Below are 13,561 nucleotides of genomic sequence, written 5' to 3'. Positions count from 1 at the left end.
TCAGGTGTACAAAATGGCGGAAAACACAGTCGAATTAATTCTGACTAATACTGAAACATATATAATCATATACAAACACAAATCAATAATATCAAACATTTAATTGTGACATTCTTTCCGAAATGGCATGAATTAAGTATTTACTAAAACGTTTTAGGTGTTTAAAAGTTGTGCTCGCAAATGATTGAGTCAACTTGTATACAGACGGACGCCGGTAAAAATTCGGAATAAGCGGGCCACAATGATATATAATGACTCTCATCCTCCACTTCTCTACCATTACGTAATAAACACAGCTCTTAATTTAACTTGATATCTACCAGTTTCAACACTTTAAGAATATCACTGTGCCCTAAACTTAATATATCTTTAAATTTTGAAATTAGAGGTTTATTAAGATAGATCTGTTGTTTAAACCGATCAATAATGTTTCTCGATTCTTTGATAAAAACACCGTGTACCAATTGAATGAAAACAAAAAATGATTTTCATTATGGATACACTTGGTCAACCAAGCGTTGTAACACTGGACTACTGATCTCGTTCTTAAAATGATACAGAAATCATTTTACAACTAGGGTTAAAAAATGTATTTAAACATATTTTGATTGCCATTAATCAAAGCAAACAGGATTGGGCACAAGTTATAACAACATTATAAAACCCTTTCCCAAATTATTACAAAAGTTGAACATTTGGCAAAAACGTGAAGGTTATCAATAATATATATATATATGTTGTAACATCGTTATCCGAAGATTCAAAAGCAAAGGAAATACAGTACAAATTAATGTTTATACATCTATTCAAATCTATTACTGGTATTTATAAACATGTGATATTTCTGAGTATAATTATGTCTGTGTCTAAGGACAGATGTTCATTTCCACAGAGAAGTAACTCTAAGTTCATATCTACATCTAAATTTTGGAGACTAAGAAAAAGTAAACGCCCCTGTAGACGATAATGTGGACAATCAAAGGAAAAGTGAAAGGATTACCGCAAGTACATTCAGCATTTTTTATCAGGTTTACTCGAGATAAATCATATTTGAGATTTTTTGGTACTTTAAGTTCGTAAAAATGAAAGGTTTAGTTTCTCTATGTAATGTTCGTGTGTTCTCAAATGTAAGCAAGTTTGTTGAAAGTCTTGAAACATTATAAAGAGTGTATGAGATTTGTTGTGTTCCGCCATATATAAAACTTGTTGTTTATGTTTGACCTCTTGTAACACACGTGTGTGTGTCTGAGTGATCAATACAAAACTGAAAATCTATAAATTCTATTGATTTCCCTATCACCGAAGCCATTATGACTAGGTTTTAATGTATTTAAATCTGGAGTAATGGAATTTTTGAATATGGTCAAGAAAGATGAAGATCTAGTAGTATGATCTAGTTCATTCCATAGACGAAGAGTTGAAGGTAAAAATTCGCACTAGAAAGACTATGATTAGGAATAAAAATCGTTTCTATTTCTCAGTACATAAAGGTATTTTGACCAACCATAGAAACGCTCTCATCAAAGTTTTGACAGACAATTAATCGGTCACGTTGTTTATTTCTTTACGGCATGTACACGACCACCTATGATTGCTAATAGAATAAAAAGAAAATAAGTATTTGTTCATAATTATACAATGCTGAAAACATGGTACACTACCTCTTCCTTGGCTCCACAGCTCCGACAGACACAGGTGTACTTCATTTCAACAAATTTTAGTCAAATAATCAAAAGGATCAGGCAAAAAGGCAAAGCCCACATAATCCTTCTCCATGCTCGAGTGTATGTCACATATTTATAAATTCGAGATTATTTTATTTCATTTGCAGTACCATAGCTTTTTTATATCCCTTTTTTCTGATAGTTATTAGGGTCATATTTTACCCTGACAGAAAGAAGGTCAGTAAAGCGAAGGGTCTCCCCGCCATTACACAAACAAAATCCGTAAATTTTCATTCTGGTAAGGTTTTTCAAATTTTGTGATAGTTTTAATGTAATAAAATATAAAAGTATGATTTGTCAAAACAGCTAAATATATATATATATATCTTTTTTTGTTGTTACATTTTCCATTATGGATCGTAATTCGTAATAGTCAATAACAGCACGTCAGCAGACATGTAAATTAGTCAAGAACAGCTTAACGCGTGTAGTTTCTGACCCCGGGACTCGACGTCCCGAGGGGTCGGGCCTCTCTGATCTGTATATTACACAACATATGCTCACACTCATCGATTATCGATAATCAATATGCTTTTGAAATCAATAATCCTTGGATACATTTTCGATGCGGAACATAAATGGATAGATTATCTGTATAGAATATTTCTCGGGCGTCGATTGTTTTTGCCAGCAAATATCAAGGTAGTTTATAATTATCTATTTATTTATCAAGGAGAATTTGCTCAAACAGTTGATAATTATATATTTTTATCAAGGAGTATTTGCTCAAATAGTAATTTATTTATTTATTTATTATTTATTTATTTATTTTTTTTTTTTTTTTTTTTTTCATCTTTTAAAATCCTTAAAAGAAATGTTCAACAGAAGAACATTGAATGCGCATATGGAAATACACTGTGTTTTCAAACAGACAAATATTATTATTGTAAGAAATAAAGACTTAAAACAAGTCCCTGGCGTAATCCAAACCTTGTTTTCTTTGCTTGCTATTTACTTCCTAGCATGACTATCATTTTAGATATAATATGATAAGTGAATATCAGATTTTTGTTTTACGTGTTGAAAAGCCTGGAGTGTAACATTGCACAGGATTAACTATCTGGAGTAAGAACGTATCATGAGCTTCGCATTCGTCATAATTCACCGGGATACTCTTCATACGAAACACGAAAAAATATTCAAAGATAACAATTCAAAATCCTATCAGGAGAAATTTCAGAAACAATTTAAAGATTGTTTTTAAGGTGATGGTTTCTCATTCACATAGAAATAGTCTGTCCACTGAATGTTAAACACAGAGACTTAACACAAATTTCCATCTCACGATCCATATATAAGTACATGTACTCAGTAGTACAACATTACTCAATCTAATATTTACCATTGTATGGCACTGCCACTATATAACCCTACCAATTCAGGTGCGAGTTCACCAGCTTATGAACTGCCAACTGAAATTTGAATTTGAAAATTTCAAAAACAAATCGCACGACAAATAAAAAAATCGCAGATGGTAAATATAAGCATTGCACGGCTTTCAGTTGGCATTCATAGTCAATATGAATGCCAGCTGAAAGCCGTTCAATGCTTAAAGAGACATTTTCCTGACGTTAACTGGTCTAGAGACTGACATTTTCCTGACGTTGACTGGTCTAGAGACTGACATTTTCCTGACGTTTTCTAGTCTAGAGACTGACATTTTGCTGACGTTAACTGGTCTAGAGACTGACATTTTTCTGACGTTTTCTAGTCTAGAGACTTACATTTTGCTGACGTTTTCTAGCCTAGAGACTGACATTTTGCTGACGTTTTCTAGTCTAGAGACTGACATTTTCCTGACGTTAACTGGTCTAGAGACTGATATTTTGCTGACGTTTTCTAGTCTAGAGACTGACATTTTCCTGACGTTTTCTAGTCTAGAGACTGACATTTTGCTGACGTTAACTGGTCTAGAGACTGACATTTTTCTGACGTTTTCTAGTCTAGAGACTTACATTTTGCTGACGTTTTCTAGCCTAGAGACTGACATTTTGCTGACGTTTTCTAGTCTAGAGACTGACATTTTCCTGACGTTAACTGGTCTAGAGACTGATATTTTGCTGACGTTTTCTAGTCTAGAGACTGACATTTTCCTGACGTTTTCTAGTCTAGAGACTGACACTTTCCTGACGTTTTCTAGTCTAGAGACTGACATTTTCCTGACGTTAACTGGTCTAGAGACTGACATTTTCCTGACGTTTTCTAGTCTAGAGACTGACATTTTGCTGACGTTAACTGGTCTAGAGACTGACATTTTGCTGACGTTTTCTAGTCTAGAGACTGACATTTTCCTGACGTTAACTGGTCTAGAGACTGACATTTTCCTGACGTTTTCTAGTCTAGAGACTGACATTTTGCTGACGTTAACTGGTCTAGAGACTGACATTTTTCTGACGTTTTCTAGTCTAGAGACTTACATTTTGCTGACGTTTTCTAGCCTAGAGACTGACATTTTGCTGACGTTTTCTAGTCTAGAGACTGACATTTTCCTGACGTTGACTGGTCTAGAGACTGACATTTTCCTGACGTTGACTGGTCTAGAGTCTGACATTTTCCTGACGTTTTCTAGTCTAGAGACTGACATTTTGCTGACGTTAAGTGGTCTTGAGACTGACATTTTCCTGACGTTGACTGGTCTGGAGACTGACATTTTCCTGACGTTAACTGGTCTAGAGACTGACATTTTTCTGACGTTTTCTAATCTAGAGACTGACATTTTCCTGACGTTTTCTAGTCTAGAGACTGACATTTTGCTGACGTTAACTGGTCTAGAGACTGACATTTTGCTGACGTTTACTTGTCTAGAGACTGACATTTTGCTGACGTTAACTGGTCTAGAGACTGACATTTTGCTGACGTTGACTGGTCTAGAGACTGACATTTTGCTGACGTTTACTAGTCTAGGGACTGACATTTTCCTGACGTTAACTAGTCTAGGGACTGACATTTTCCTGACGTTAACTGGTCTAGAGACTGACATTTTGCTGACGTTGACTGGTCTAGAGTCTGACATTTTCCTGACGTTTTCTAGTCTAGAGACTGACATTTTCCTGACGTTGACTGGTCTAGAGTCTGACATTTTCCTGACGTTTTCTAGTCTAGAGACTGACATTTTCCTGACGTTGACTGATCTAGAGTCTGACATTTTCCTGACGTTAACTGGTCTAGAGACTGACATTTTCCTGACGTTGACTGGTCTAGAGACTGACATTACCCTGACGTTAACTGGTGTAGAAATTGACATTTTTCTGGCGTTGACTGGTCTAGAAATTGATATTTTCCCGGCGGTGAATACAGATATTTAGAACGGGAGAGTTTTTTTGTTGATGATACATTTAAAATAAATTATTGTTACTAATGGAGAAATTGACAGTTTAGGTAACAAAGTGATATTTTCTGTGTGCCATAACATCTGGCAAAATGTGTCACTTAGAATCTTTCAAGAGACAGGAAAAAATTCAAACGTGTAAATCATGTTATGTCAATTCATGTGTTTATCTATTGTGTTTTGTCTGACTTAAACCACATTTTAAATTGATAATTTGATAGTTTTATTAACATGAAAATGATTAAATGTTAACATAGAATGGTTGACTCAGAGTGGAATTATAATGATAATAAAAATAAACACGTCGATCGGACATTTTTATATAATATGTCTACAAATTGATATAATGATCAAACAAAACGCAGGTAACTCTACTGAATTAGGACCAAACTTTCCTATCCCAGGTAACTCTACTGAATTAGGACCAAACTTTCCTTTCCCAGGTTACTTTACTGAATTAGGACCAAACGTTCCTATCCCAGGTTACTCTACTGAATTAGTACCAAACTTTCTATCCCAGGTAACTCTACTGAATTAGGACCAAACGTTCCTATCCCAGGTTACTCTACTGAATTAGGAACAAACTTTCCTATCCCAGGTAACTCTACTGAATTAGGACCAAACTTTCCTATCCCAGGTAACTCTACTGAATTAGGACCAAACTTTCTATCCCAGGTTACTCTACTGAATTAGGACCAAACTTTCCTATCCCAGGTAACTCTACTGAATTAGGACCAAAGTTTCCTTTCCCAGGTAAATCTACTGAATTAGGACAAAACTTTCTATCCCATGTAACTCTACTGAATTAGGACCAAACTTTCCTTTCCCAGGTAAATCTACTGAATTAGGACAAAACTTTCTATCCCGGGTAACTCTACTGAATTAGGACCAAACTTTCCTATCCCAGGTAACTCTACTGAATTAGGACCAAACTTTCCTATCCCAGGTTACTCTACTGAATTAGGACCAAACTTTCCTATCCCAAGTAACTCTACTGAATTAGGACCAAACTTTCCTATCCCAGGTTACTCTACTGAATTAGGACCAAACTTTCCTATCCCAGGTAACTCTACTGAATTAGGACAAAACTTTCTATCCCAGGTAACTTTACTGAATTAGGACCAAACGTTCCTATCCCAGGTAACTCTACTGAATTAGGACCAAACTTTCCTATCCCAGGTTACTCTACTGAATTAGGACCAAACTTTCCTATCCCAGGTAACTCTACTGAATTAGGACCAAACTTTCCTATCCCAGGTAACACTACTGAATTAGGACCAAACTTTCCTATCCCAGGTAACTCTACTGAATTAGGACCAAACTTTCCTATCCCAGGTTACTCTACTGAATTAGGACCAAACTTTCCTATCCCAGGTAACACTACTGAATTAGGACCAAACTTTCCTATCCCAGGTAACTCTACTGAATTAGGACCAAACTTTCCTATCCCAGGTAACTCTACTGAATTAGGACCAAACTTTCCTATCCCAGGTAACTCTACTGAATTAGGACCAAACGTCCCTATCCCAGGTAACTCTACTGAATTAGGACCAAACTTTCCTATAATATATGATAATGTGCCCTACTGAAGTTTTAAAACACCAAACATAGGTATGTTTAAAGTATGTATAAAGTAGCTGGTTTATTTTAGATGTTATGAAAATTGTAGTTACCAATTAGTATTCATTCATTCATTCATTCATTCATTCATTCATTCATTCATTCATTCATTCATTCATTCATTCATTCATTCATTCATTCAACTTTAAGTAACTGGCGATCGTAATCCTCACACTCGGGTAAGATAATTATGAATTGAAAAACGAAATTCACCCAGGTTGACGTGACGAATATTGACATTTGTGACACTGTTTCATCCTAACTCACAAATACAGTGGCAGACATCAATTGTGTAATAGACACCGTTCCTACAGGTGAGTTACAGCGTTACACAGGTAAAATGTCAGGTGATATCGCTGACAGAAGCTGAGAGGTAGATACACACTTATACACAGCTGGAATACAACTGGTCCAAGAGGTTCGTAAGTCTGTCCAAAAACAATCCATACTTAAACCGATACATTACCTATACTAAATATGACAAGAGTTGTGGCCCCCTTGAAAAACGCAATATTTATTTGAATGAAAGAAAAAATAGATTAAAAGTTTATATAAGCGTTAAGTTCAGTTTTTCTTTTAAATTTCATTACCTCGGTTGTAAATCAAATTAATGCATTTCTGTAAGATCGTCGTAAGAATCAAAATTCCATGTTACTTACATAAAATGCCCGCATTTTAAAGAAAAAAATTACTGAAAGCGTTTTGGAAATCCTGAAAAGACTGAATCATTCAATAAATCATATTTTTGTTTCGCTATAATTTTTTCTATTATCAGTATATGTAATTTACATCTTTTCACGACTTATCACGTCCTTTGGGACAGGGATATCAGTTATACTGGTTTGAGACTATGATATGGACAGAGGTGAATATGGCCGATAATCATCGAATCGATGACATTTCCTTCGACGACTGACAGGTTATACACTTGACAATGACTCGGCTGTTGTTTGACTTGTATATTGGCTACTGTTATGTACCCCAGGTAGAAGATTAGAGGTGACAGCGCCTAGTGACCTCATTTACCTGTTAATTAGTATAGGTATAAAGGTATGGCATTTATTACCTCACACAGTACAGGTACACACGGCATTATACAATATTACAGGTCCAGGTAAATTGACGGGGGGGGGGGGGGGGGGGGGGGGGGGGGGCATTATTTTCGCTAACTTACACATTATGTAACATCAAACTTCTCTCTAAGTTAATTAAAGCATCATAAGATAGCTCCCGAAGGAATACACACTTTGACCCGTGTCCCCTCAGGCTCACTTACTATGAGTTGAATACACCGGTGTTATTTATAATGATCCGTTGCTTACGTTTTTATGCCATAACGTAAAATATTTTCTTTTAAAGCATCGAATATATTTGAAATTTTCAAAATATTACTAAGTGTGGAGAAGACAATACCAAATTGCCGACCGCTGAAATGTCTTCAACAATTTATTTTATCAAAAACTCACGCTACAAGACGTTCCGGTGGACAGGCTCAATCAGAAAAAAAAACAATGGAAACCTTCCGAAAATCACCGGAAATCACCGGAAATCCAAACGCTCACTTGTTGTTGTCACCAGTATACAATATTACATATATGTAATCTATATTTCCTCCTAAATTGAAGATAATAATTACACAGTATCAGAATACAATCATCAAACATAATTATATCTATTAATACAAAGTAGTATACATTTATATAAGATAAGTCTATACCAAAATAATATAATCTTGACGTAGAAGGGTATAAAATACGAAACGGTAACAAGAAGAATGGTCGACTCACAAGCTGCTTATAAAAAAGAACTTATTACCAAGGTAAAATATCATACAATGTATAGCGATCGTTGACAACCAGAGTGAGAAAATTTTCAGATAAGATTAAAATGTTTATTTAAGATGGCCAATAACTTTCGATGAGAAATAACCGAATCTAGATCTCGCTTAACTGAATATATCAACGCTTTCTTTTTTTCAAAGATCAGCCAAAAACTGAGATAATATCCCGAGACCAGATTTTGAAATAAAGGGCGATAACTCTTTGAATCGTCGAATTAAAGTAGAGAGGCCAACGCTAAAAAAACTTCACTAAATAAAGGGTGATGTAACTCTATAAAATATCATCGAATCAAAATGCAGCCGAGGACAGTACAGCTAGATATGATGATTATTTGATGCTTTAGAAACATTCGACGGAAAGATAAAAACCTATCACGTCGACATAACACTGACGACAGTCGGCGATCAACAGGCAGAAAATGATTCCGCCTGCCGGACGGAGGCAAACGGCATAATCGAATTGTTTTATGTGCCCGTACACATCGTACAGCGATAGATTAGTTATTGCTGAACATGCAAGAATTGATTTTAGTTAAATTACTTTCATTCATTCATTTATTTATTCCGTAGGCCTTTCGGCATGTGATTATGCATCAATACATCATACAAATACATGTAACAAGAACTATCTTTAAAAAAGATAAACGGCATAGTTTTAATGCTGGTGGTTATAATGTAATACTGCTGGTGAAATAAATCAACGAACTAATGCGTTTCAGCACGGATAACAAAATTAGATCAGTTTGAATCATTTTTGGTAATAATAAGACTGTATTTGAATCAGGAATATGATTTTATTAATGTGTCTCATTTGAAAAGATACATCCACTTATTTAGCTTGTATTCAATCTTAACTTTGTTTCGTTTTTAACTGCATATCTGCCTTTTGCATTGACCGCTACATTGACCAATCACGTACTTCATCTTGACCAGTAACGCCACCTGTCGCGTCATATCCGGGGCCAAAACAAAATTAGACGGCTATGCCGAAAAAGGAGAGTGGTCCACGTACTATTGTAATATAAAACATAATAATAATATTATAGTATGAATTCAATTATATGTAGTGGTAATTTGATCAATTTCAAATGCTAAATTACTGTGACTATTGCCATAACTAAGCATCGATATATCAACACAAAACACTTTTTTTTTTCATTTTAGTATCAAAAACTCGAAACAACTATTGTATTGAGTAGTAAATACAAATGTGGTAAATTTAAATCAATGAAAGGCAAATGACGAGGACAATAACCTATCATAATGTACACAATACACTTCACATACAATAGTTACTATTTGTGTTACATATTAGATATGCACTGAACTGTATTATACTATAGGAACAATGGAATTCTCAATTACGCCTTCTGTATGCTGTGTATAGATATTTACCTAAATAAGATAATTCTTTTACATTATGAATACTTAGAAGCTGAATTAACTTGAAAACAGATGGTTTATCGAAAGACTATCGATATCTTTCTCCGTGATCAGATCGACAAAGTTCATGCTCATATCTCTCGCCATGTTCAAACTTCGCGCTCCCTCCGAGTGTGTCGCCGCGCCACCTAATACCAGGGGCGCTAGTCCCGCGCCCTCCAAGTCCGTCAACCTTTGTCCACGGTCACCAGGCCCTAAGACGATCTCCCCCTAGTGTGAAACTTCCTGGAAACCAAAATTAAAAATTTTAATTTTATTTTCTTGAGGTAGAGGTCAGTCCACCACTAGACGTCTGCCGTACCACGTATCTCACATTCTGATCTATCAGAGCTACTTCCTTCGTTTCACACAGTAGATGATATGCGGCCTGATTTTGGGTATTTTAACTGTGAAATCGTTCGCATCAATATTAGTTTAGGTCTCATATATATATATATATATATATATATAAGTATCACAGGTTTGTCTTTAGTAGGTCTAAATTACGCTGGCGATGCGTGATTTGACACCTGCTTAGAAACTTGGACACAACATTGATATTTTTCCCGCGACACCACGTAAATAACTGGGACACAACATTGATATTTTTCCCGCGACACCACGTAAATAACTGGGACACAACATTGATATTTTTCAGTAACACGGGGTTAGTAACTGGGACACAGCAGCGGAATTTCTTTGCCGTGACAACGGGTAAGTGAGGGGACACAACATTCATATTTCTTTAGTTTAAACTGTGTTTTTTAATTGTCAATTTCCAATTTAACAATATTTATACAACATATAAATGATACATGAAGAAATCAGAAACAAGTGCCAAGACACTTATATAAATCTAACATCTATATACATGTATATAGGTTGGCGTTACATAACAACATAGACATGATAAAACACAACATCCTATCATAATGACAATACAGTCTAATGTAAAAACATCAGTTGTAATTTGATCAAATAATTTAATCTGTAGTTAATAAAAAGGGAGAAAAATATGAAAATGACATTTCTTTACCGTGACACCGGATTAGTGATTGGGACACAATATTGGTATTTCTTTGTCGTGACACCGAGTTAAATATCTGGGACACAACATTGGTATTTCTTTGCCGCGACACCGAGTTAAATATCTGGGACACAACATTGGTATTTCTTTACGGTGACACCGAGTTAAATATCTGGGACACAACATTGGTATTTCTTTACGGTGACACCGAGTTAAATATCTGGGACACAACATTGGTATTTCTTTACGGTGACACCGGGTTAGCTACTGGGACACAACATTGGTATTTCTTTACGGTGACACCGGGTTAGTATCTGGGACACAACATTGGTATTTCTTTGTCGTGACACCGAGTTAAATATCTGGGACACAACATTGGTATTTCTTTACCGGTGACACCGGGTTAGTATCTGGGACACAACATTGGTATTTCTTTACGGTGACACCGGGTCAGTATCTGGGACACAACATTGGTATTTCTTTACGGTGACACCGGGTTAGTATCTGGGACACAACATTGGTATTTCTTTACCGTGACACCGGGTTAGTAACTGGGACTGCAATAACTACAGAGAAATATTTTCTTCTTTAGAGTTTAAATACTTCCTTCTTATCAACGGTTTTTATTTTTTCACGGAATCGTAAAACCTAAAGCTTAATAATAAAAAGCCATTAAAATGTTCTGATACGTTGTCCCGATGGAGGTTTGACTTCAACAGTTGTGACGTAAGAGGAAATACTAAAACTGGCCACTTGTGTTCGTTTGTTGGTTTGTGGTATCTGGTAAGTTATGTGATACCCATCAATACCTCCACCTCAAACAGCCAACACATACCCGTTTATCGCCTGGTCAATTCTCTGTTTGGTCACATCCGTCACGATTTCTCTATAAAATCTAAAGGAAGTATCAGAAAACACTTACTGTTTAAAACTTGATTTTCCTTACTGCGTACAACTTCCGGGCCACCCCTCTGACCTCCTAGGTACTATAAACCTGACAAAGTGTTCGCAAAACTTTTCGAGAATTTGAATAATTGTGTGTTGTTATCCATTATATAATGTATGATACTGAAATGCCGTTGCTTGGTCAACACTGAATGTAACAACACAAATGTATTTATTAACTTGCTATTGATTTATTTATTTATCTTTTGATTTGTTCTTTTATCTTTCATACTATAACTTGCATGAGCGTTTTCCATAAGTTGCGCCAGTCAGAAACATAATATGGACAATGACGTTACGTCATAACATGAAAATGGCGCAACAAAATGGCTGCCTCGTCAGACTTTGTTCTCCACATATTTAGGTCACCTGAGACGAAGTTTCACCTGAACCAATTTTTATGAAATTTTGTTATTTTGCAGAAACCTTCCATGGCCCAATGTCAACCAAACTTGTGAATCATATGGGGTCTCACGTTTGCCTCTGGGAGGGAGTACAATTTTCTATAGTTCATATAAGGAAATCACATTTTTGACTATTATTTGTTGGATTTGGATTGGAATTCATTATAATTTGGTTAATATTATCAGCATGGGATAGCAGTTTGATTGTATGCATATGTTGGCCCTGACTGATCCCCAGGGGCTGATGGGCGAAACCAGAAAGGGTCAAAGTAACTAAAATATTTCAAAACTCACGTAACCGTTATGGCCCATGGGTCTCTTGTTCCTTTAAAACCTGTCAAAAAGTTTTCTGAGTTATGTGATAAAAAGTATGATATTTTATAGAACTCCTCTCAGTTTTAAATTTTCCCAACCTTAATATATTAAGACATAAACTTATGCGACCCATTTCATAAAATATCATATGAAATGAAAACTTACTTAAAATCCTATATTGACTTTAAATTTGTTCTATATAACGTTTGATAAAGGTCCTTGTGTCTTCCTAACAATTACGTACCTATTCCGATGACGTCACAGGCGTACCTGTATCGTGTGTCACACCTGACGTGTTTACGACGTATGTTGAGTGCCTCGTTCTCGCTGTAGTGTTAAGTACCCCGCCTATCACGTCACATGTTGTTGTGTTGTTATAACAGATGGCACACTTTACACGTGATGCGATGACGAGGTGTTGGGGACGGGAGCGACATTTCTCCAGGTGAGGAACAATTTACTGCTGGAATAACGAAATAAACTGGTCAAAATCATTTTGTGTCTGTCTGTATGTTGTCTGTGTTTCGAACAGAAATTGACACAGGGACGTGACACAGTCGAAACCTGATGTGTAGTTCCTCTCTATCGTAATACAGATACACATGTCCCTGTGGATCCCGCCTTAGTGGCGAGGGAGAAGGAACGTACCAAAATCTCCCCTGTCCAGGTTTAAACATGGAATTGTCGCCATAACACACATATACCATTAGATAATGATCATGTTTCTCTTATGTTGATTATAAATGTTAATTAGAAATGTTAACATATGTCCGTAGATCATGACTGTGAAATATTTTATGTCAACTCTCCTTGTTCCATTATATATTAACTCACCTTCTCCCTTTTTTGTCAACTCTTCTCCCATTTTATGTCAACTCTCCTTCTCCCATTTTATGTCAACTCTCCTCCCATTTTATGTCAACTCTCCTTCTCCCA

This window comes from Pecten maximus, chromosome 6, assembly GCF_902652985.1.
Source record: "Pecten maximus chromosome 6, xPecMax1.1, whole genome shotgun sequence".
NCBI lineage: Eukaryota > Metazoa > Mollusca > Bivalvia > Pectinida > Pectinidae > Pecten > Pecten maximus.
This window is presented reverse-complemented; position numbering follows the sequence as displayed.